General features: G+C 39.3%; 1 long non-coding RNA gene across 1 annotated transcript; it reads left to right on the top strand.

Moving 5' to 3' along the window:
- Positions 1–1,028: 1,028 nt before the first annotated feature.
- LOC119735421 lies at positions 1,029–7,260 on the top strand. The gene is made up of 3 exons (XR_005272165.1): positions 1,029–1,240; positions 5,070–5,177; positions 7,235–7,260. It is a non-coding gene; the product is annotated as an uncharacterized LOC119735421 (long non-coding RNA).
- The last annotated feature ends 741 nt before the right edge of the window (positions 7,261–8,001 follow it).

Here is an 8,001-nt window from a genome sequence, read left to right as displayed (position 1 = left end):
CAAAAGAGTTCCATCCGGCTTTCCCAATATTACCTTCAAGTGGTTGCTTGGCAACAAACCCTTGCATGATGCGTGCACAAATGAGGGCAGCACCAGTGCGGGGAGGTATGACTATCACCATGACAACCATGGTTGTAACTTGACGATTAACGACCTCAAATTAACTGATGAGGGGCGCTACAGATGCGAAGCTCAGTATTCGGCTACGACGGTGTGGAAAAATACATCCTTGATAGTTAATGGTAAATAGAAACTTGATAGAGCTGTTTTAATCAAAACACATTCTTCTTATGGTTTACTTGCTTTTGATGTGGCACCATGTTCACTTGAGGGTTGTATGTGCGCGTACTCAATGCTATTATTACCACTACGGTGCTTAAAACTTGCCGAAAACGCGCGCGCCTCGAATAAACGTAAATACTGTTGCAGGTTGTTTTAGCCAGGTGGCAGACGAAAGACTGAGTTCAGTCAATTAGCATGAAGAAGTGATTTATCCTCCTGAAGCGTAATAAATCAGAGTGTTTCATGTTGCATGGGATTGAGTGCGTTTGCTTTATATTTGCGTTAAGCCGATGCGGCAAGCAAGGCCCCGGCGTATGGGTACGTTACAATACTATATGGAAGATACTGGCCGGAACGTCGAATTTACACCGCCGGTTGGTCTCACAACCACCCGGCTGTTTAAACGCAGTCGCTGAACATGATGTAGTCATATGCCATAGACTAGACTGTGGGTTAGGCAGGTACCGGCCCATTTGCAACCTTGACTACACTGAACCAGGACTCGATTGACAACTTGAAGTACATGTCGATTTTTGGGTGTTGCTGAATGCTGTATTTCTACTAAAGTTCCTTCATAACTATTGTCGTTCTTGATCGTCTTATCCTGATGCAAGTTGTAATGCTTTTCCCGCAGTGCCACCCAAATATGTGTACATCATCAACGTCACTACCGGCGAAGTTTATAGGGGAGACGTGAACGTCGGACCGGACACCTACCAGAGCTTCACCTGCCTGGCTACAGACACCAAACCCCCGGCAGAAATCACCTGGACATTCAATGGAAAGAACACAAGCGGAGAGACGAGGGTAGTTGGGACGAGATTGCACAACACAAGCAGCACGTTCATCGTGCCGTCGTTTCAGCCTGGTCAGCGGGGGAATCTGACATGCACAGCAACTGGGGCGGAAGGGAAGTTGACTACGGGTATTCTGTTGCTCGGCAACTATGGACAAACAGGTACTTTTATTAGTTTTTTCTCTCTGCCAGTTCTTTGTGTTTTTTTTATCCTCGTTTTCCTTAGCCCATGTATTCTTTAAAATCGTCGCAGAGTTGACAATCCGGCGAATCGACCATTTTTGGCGAGTTTGAGATTTTGTCATTTTTGTGGTTTTTAAAGGCTGCTTTTTTAGGTCTTTATGCCAAAATTTTTAATTCTTGTCTGGATTTTGAGATTTGGAGCCCCCCCCCCCCCTGTGGCGCATCAGTCATAATAACAATTCCACAATTTGACATAGTGACGAATACGCAATTTCGCTGGTAACCAGCTAATGTAAGGTGTGCGCTCAAAGTACCAACGAATGATGTACAACTGTGGTTGTCAAAAATGTCACGTAAACGGCGACTTTTGTTTAGACTAAATTCATTTTGCACTTATCTATTATTATCAAAATAATGTTGCACCCTACATGTAGAATGCATCATATTTTCCATACAAGTTAAACGAACTACATGGAGTCGTGCGGTCTGTTTTTATTTTTGATCGTATACAGCGCACGCGCGATCCGAAAACCTGACGAATAGCATACAAACAGTGTGAAGAACAAACGGCTATTATAGATTGTTTTAATTTGATTGTTTAACTGACGAATACGTTTACGATCAGCTAAAAACACATCGCACAACTTCTCCGATTAAATAAGTAAACTGATAGATACTACGTTTCCTATTTTATTTCGAATATACACCAAAAGGGTTATTATCGAACCATTATGGGTGAAATACGACGCCCAGAACAATGTCCAACCTCAAACGCGAATTACTCGAAACAGGGATTTTACTTATTCGTCCGTATGTAAGCTCTGCGACGAAATGATATATGTGATTTTAACTAACTTTCAAAATTGCTAAATTGGTGAGAATATCATATTTGATTGCAAATTATTAGTATTAAGTATCCCTTGGTATGATTCAAGAAAAAAATATTAAAAGTGTAATGATGGGTTTAAAAGATTAATTGCTGTTAGTAAAAAAAACACCCAAATTCTTTCCAACCAATCCGACTACCCACTGCCGTTAATAAGTGAGACTTTTGCCGTGCAAGACAATACGGCCCTCCTACCATGGCCCCATCCAATTGTTGGCCAAATGACGACCGGTCTTACATTAGGATATAATTATTACGAATGACCAGGATCATGTTATTCATCATAAATAATTTTATTCAAATCAACTAGCGAGGCAGCTTTTTTTCTCGTGTATTTGATTGAAGCAACAATGTACTAGGGGACTAGCTGAAATGCTCAATAGCAATGAAATTTTTATATTTTTTTAAGTTCTAACTTCTATGCCTTGTATTACGCCCATTGCAGTCAGCGGGAAGTAGCCTACACAAGCACGTTGTTGCATTGGAGAAAAGTATCATTCCTGTTTGGTGGAAGCCCTGAGTGGTCTAAACAGTAATTGTGTTCAATCTGATAACTTATCTGATATGCATAGGAATATATAGCTGCATTGTCCTGAATATATCAGGTTATGGTATATATGAATTTGTCCGTCATTTTACTCGTGTCGATGTCCTGTGCAAAATGCGTAAAATGCTGGCAGCGACCCATGTCGGCTTTGCAGTTCTAGTTTTCATTTCAAAGCACACCAGAATCAGCGTCCACTTTCTGTCACTTAGGCCAACACTAAAGACGCCGAGCTACTTCCGCACCGAACTATAAAGAAACAAGAACAAAGATTTATATTAGATCTAACAGCGTTTGTATTAATGAGAATCGACTCTAACTTCAGAAAATGTTAACCAGCCATTATTTGAAACAGTGTATATTGAGACAATGTATTATCTCATTTCGTAACAAGCACCGACAGATTGTAATCCGGCGGACACATAAAAGAAATGAAGGCCGATCAATAGGAGGGATTGGATTTTAGAAAGTAGGTGGTTAAAATCCTGTTTAAAATATACTTTGTGTTGTTCTGCCGTAACTTGAACCATTGTTTCATAATAGGAACAGAAACTAGGCTCACTTTTTTGCGCGCTGTTGACATATACCTACCTTGCTTATCAGCGTGGCAAATATAACACGTTTTACCTTAATATATTACCGGCACCGGCATGTTTTTAAAGATGGTGGATGGTCGTATCGGCTGTCCTTTCAAATATAACATTGTTAATAGTCACAAGCAAGCAGCTGTTAACCTTGTGCATGCTCGGTTAGGCACATACACGTTTGCCTATGTGATTTGTCGGAGTATTTTTTGTGTACACAGTAATGCATATTTTATCTACTTATTCCCTCAATAAGTGCGTTGCTGTATTTCGATACTTGCTCTATTTTTTGTGTTAGTGAAAAACCCATTCAGCTTTACTAAGATTGTGAGGGATTTAAGAACGGTTTGGTTAAAAAAAAACTGTAGGTCTCAGTCTAAAATGCAATTGTGAAAGTATTGTCCCCTGCAACATGGCAATAAGTTACCAGAAATACATTTTCTCAGTGAATTACTGTTTGTGATTTTCTTTAACATTTTAACTTGAATCTGATCGACATTTAAAAGATGGAAGGGGGGAGTCGGAAACGACAACGGAGATCTCAGATCAACAATTATCAGCAAACCGAGTGAGTTTATTTTTGAAACTGAATTTGCGCCACGCACTGCTTATACACTTAGTTTGTATTGCGGACGTCATAATATATGAAAGACACACGTCATCACTTGCGGAGATAATCCGGGAAAATTGAGCGTACATTTCGAGAAAAAAAATTAAGAACCTGGATGGGTTTATCTAATGAACCCATTACCTGCAAGCCACCGGTCTGACAGGGGCCATTTTCGTGGAGCTGCTTAGCACAAAAATGTGCTTTAATTAGCACCAAAAAAGCCTGGCTTAGTAAAAGCAGGTAACCTGTCAAAAGTCCATGTGATTTTCATGCTTAGAAAACAACAACTGAACATCAATCACAAGCAATATACATCACATGGCAATTTAGATGGTAATCCTGTTTTTGCCAAGGAAGACTTTTCATGCTAAGCACATTTCTGTGCTTAAGCAGCTATATGAATTTGACCCAAGGTGGCAAACAGCAAAATCTAGGTGCCTATATAGGTCACACAGTTGGGATTATAAGAGTCGATGGAGGAAATGGACACTTTAACATGAGAAGAAGGTTTCGGAAATTATTGGTGTTTTTTATACTTAATTTCTAGAAATTCTAGGCTCTAAGTAGTCGCTTCTATTTGTTGATTAAAATATGAATTGTGTAGGCAGGTATACTCTATGTATTATATTTGTTGTTATTGTTTAACCTTGCATAACATTTTCGTGTCTACCCTTGTTCCATAAAGTGTTTCAGGAACGATATCTGAAGAACACAGATTTCAACTAATAATAATGTACACTGTACTTTCCTTTTCAGTAAGCAAAACTTCAAAGAAAAACACCAGCTTTTATAAATATTAGTAAATAAAGAAAGACTTGGTTTGTATTGACTCATGAATTGTGCCTATTTGAATCCCAATTCAATAAACTATTGACCATAAGCTATTAAAGCTTACCCAAAATGTGTTCTGACGGATTTGCTAAAAGCCATTTGAGCACCCTGCTCACCAACTACGACAAACTAAGCACACACTAGCAAGGTTTTATACAGGAACACATCTGCGGCGATAATAAATAGGATATACGTAGCCATAACTGGAACATCAATTTTAATTGTGCCTTTGTAGTCAATTTAAGGCGTTAAAGTGATTTGATAACTATGGCAGGAATTTCAAACGCATTTTTGCATTGTAACGATTATCGACTATCAGACTATTAAACACGTTTTTGTCAATCCATTTTCAGACCCATCAAAACAGAGTCAGTTGACGTTGATCTTAAATGCGGTCGGTGTCACGGTGGCACTCTTGCTGATTCTTGTTGCGGCCATCGTCTTCTGGAGACGCCTAAAGAGTAAGTTCACTGCAAACCCTGTTTACTGCAATCCCTATTGATACTGCCATCATACCACCAAACCACTACGTTGATACCAGGGGCGGATCCAGGATTTTCCTAAAGGAAGGGCGTGAAATTTTTCCACAAAATTCAGAGGAGATTTTTTAAATATTTTTAACAAAAAATACTTAATAGTGATTTCACAAGAACAAACAAATCTGATTCCTATCACATTCCTGTCGCGCCATGAAAGTTAGCAAGAATGCCCATCAAAATGTTTTGATAAAAATTTGCCTTGCCTAATAATATATGAAAATATATTTAAGGTGGGTTATTCTTTAAAATAATGGAGAATTTAAGTCGTCCGCGCCGCTATGCTCAAACAATGACAATGTTAGTTACCGTCAGCCGCCGGCCGCAGCGCTGGCCGTATATTGCGTCGCGCACACGGCGCACTATCGTGATAACAGCACTGTGTATTGTGTGGGACCCCGGACAAATCCATTCGTACTGTGACCGAAAAGTTTGCAGAAACACGCTACGGTGTATCACGTTCGAGCGGAACAATCTCGTTATAAATATTTATTTTAATGGAAAACACATACACAGAAAAGAGAGATCACGTTCTGCATGGGTATTAATTTGAAGAAACTCTCTCTCTCATCGATGTTCGTTTGGTATTTTCTATGATCCAAATTCAACGCACGAAACCGTCGCAACGTATATAGCCCGTATTTGTAGTCACTGGTTCTGGTCCTACATCATATAGCTTTGATTCTGTTGGGAACGCGGTGGGAACCAGTGAATGGCGATGGCACTGCACTGCACTGCCACATGCCGTACGTACGGAACATCGTACAGCGGCATGGCTTCGATGTCGTGAATGTGCACTTTGATGACACATGCGGCAGAAATACAGGCTTTTTTCCTCAAGATTGAGCATGTCCAGTTGAAATTAAGAATAGCGCGTGTATTTTTTTTTTTTAGGGGAAAAAAGGAGGGGGCGTGTGCCCCCCACGCCCCCCCCCCCCCTGGATCCGCTCCTGGATACTGCCAGCCAGTAGCTGCTGCTCTTTTGTTACTGACACCAATGTGGCAAGATTCTGGCAGAGGGCCCTCTTCTCTTTTGTGTTGCTCAATTTGTGTTCTCAGGATCCCAGGAATTATTTTGATATACGGTGTAGTGTGCATATAGGTGACAGGTGTCCCGCTGTCGCAAATTGCGCCGGGTATATACTGATAATACTGCTGATGTGCCGCTCTGCTGCTCTATATCTATCGTTGTGCCTCCATGTTGCCATTTTGCACCGTAGCTTCTGAAACTGCTGCAATTATGTTGATGTTCAACTCTTTGCATAAACGTACAACAATAGGGAATTGTGTCACCTGTCTGACACATTGACCTATGTAGGAACCTAAAGTTTTCTTTTATAGTGTATGAATCCACACATTACTTTTTTTACAATGCTTTTTCTGTCACTTTGCGACAAATACTGGGGACGCCACATATTAACATAATTTTTCAATGAAGAGTAATCAGAAACTCACATGTGCTTTTACACTACATGGTCGGTTAAAGATCAGTATGGGTACGGTGAGGTTTGATCCTAGATTAGGGCAAATATCAAGATCAGTTGCAGTGAGTGTATTGTACCTGTTAGTTCAGCACATGAAGCAACGTTGAAATATTTTTCTTGCGGTATGCTTATAAATAGTGAAACATTTATTCGTCGAGATTAAAACTAGTATATAGAACAGTATTGTTGATTGTTCAGAATGCATATTTGCGTTTCGAATTCAAATGTTATTATTTTTTTGATTTATTTACATCGGGAAACAAATTTATCCTGTATAGGCCTCGTGGTGACAGCTTAAGGGATCGAATATGGAGGTGATTTTAGTTTGTAACGAGTTTCTTTTTATGTGGGTTAAAGTATAAATTGGAGAAAAAAAAACGAAACTTCAAACCCCACTTTTGAAATGACTACATGTGAAATATGAAGGTAATAATAACAGAAACCAATGTAGACTTCTGTTTTTGGTTTAATTGTATTTCTTTTTATTCTTATCTACAGATAACATTCCCCCCGATGGAAACCAGTGAGTTAAATATAGTATAAATACTGCTATCGTCAAATGGGTTCTGCTTTGACAATGATTTTGTTGTTGTAAATTAGTACTGCAGTTCAGTTTCTTTTTGCACTTACATCAATTTCATCAATTTCAATGATCTTTATTTCGGAAGATATTATCCAACCTGTATGCACGTTCTGTTCCCACGTTTTATAGAAGCATTATCTCAGCACATTTGAAACGTTCCGTGCTAGAATAAATCCAAATATCAGGTCTTACCGATGACACAATGTTGCAAACGACTACTTCTTTAAAGCCGAAGGAAACAGTGAAATCAATGTGCCTGCATGTTCCCCCAGAACCATTTAGTCTCCACCAAACATCGATGATGTCATGAAATCTGGCGCAAACCTCATTGTTGTAAGATAATTGCACTAAAACTGCTTGAAAAGACAATTAGCCCCCTGCAAAGGGCGGCCCTACAAAAAGACAGGTCTTGTGAGTTTATTTTTTTAAATGTACTCATGACGGTTACTATATATTTATTTATTTCTGATCTTTTAGCAGGGTAGCCCGTTCGCATACTTATAATGTGGTCTTCCACGGAGCTCTGGACATAACATTTCAAAGAATATAAGTAACAAGACAAAAACTAGCTATTAAAATGTTTAAAAGTGTATACAAAATATCAAAACAGATACGAAATCAGATCATATAAAATCATAACCGAATAATCATTAAATAAAAGAGACATGAGCGGGTATACAAC

Source organism: Patiria miniata, unplaced genomic scaffold (genome assembly GCF_015706575.1).
Source record: "Patiria miniata isolate m_02_andy unplaced genomic scaffold, ASM1570657v1 HiC_scaffold_29, whole genome shotgun sequence".
Lineage (NCBI taxonomy): Eukaryota > Metazoa > Echinodermata > Asteroidea > Valvatida > Asterinidae > Patiria > Patiria miniata.
This window is presented reverse-complemented; position numbering and strand designations above follow the sequence as displayed.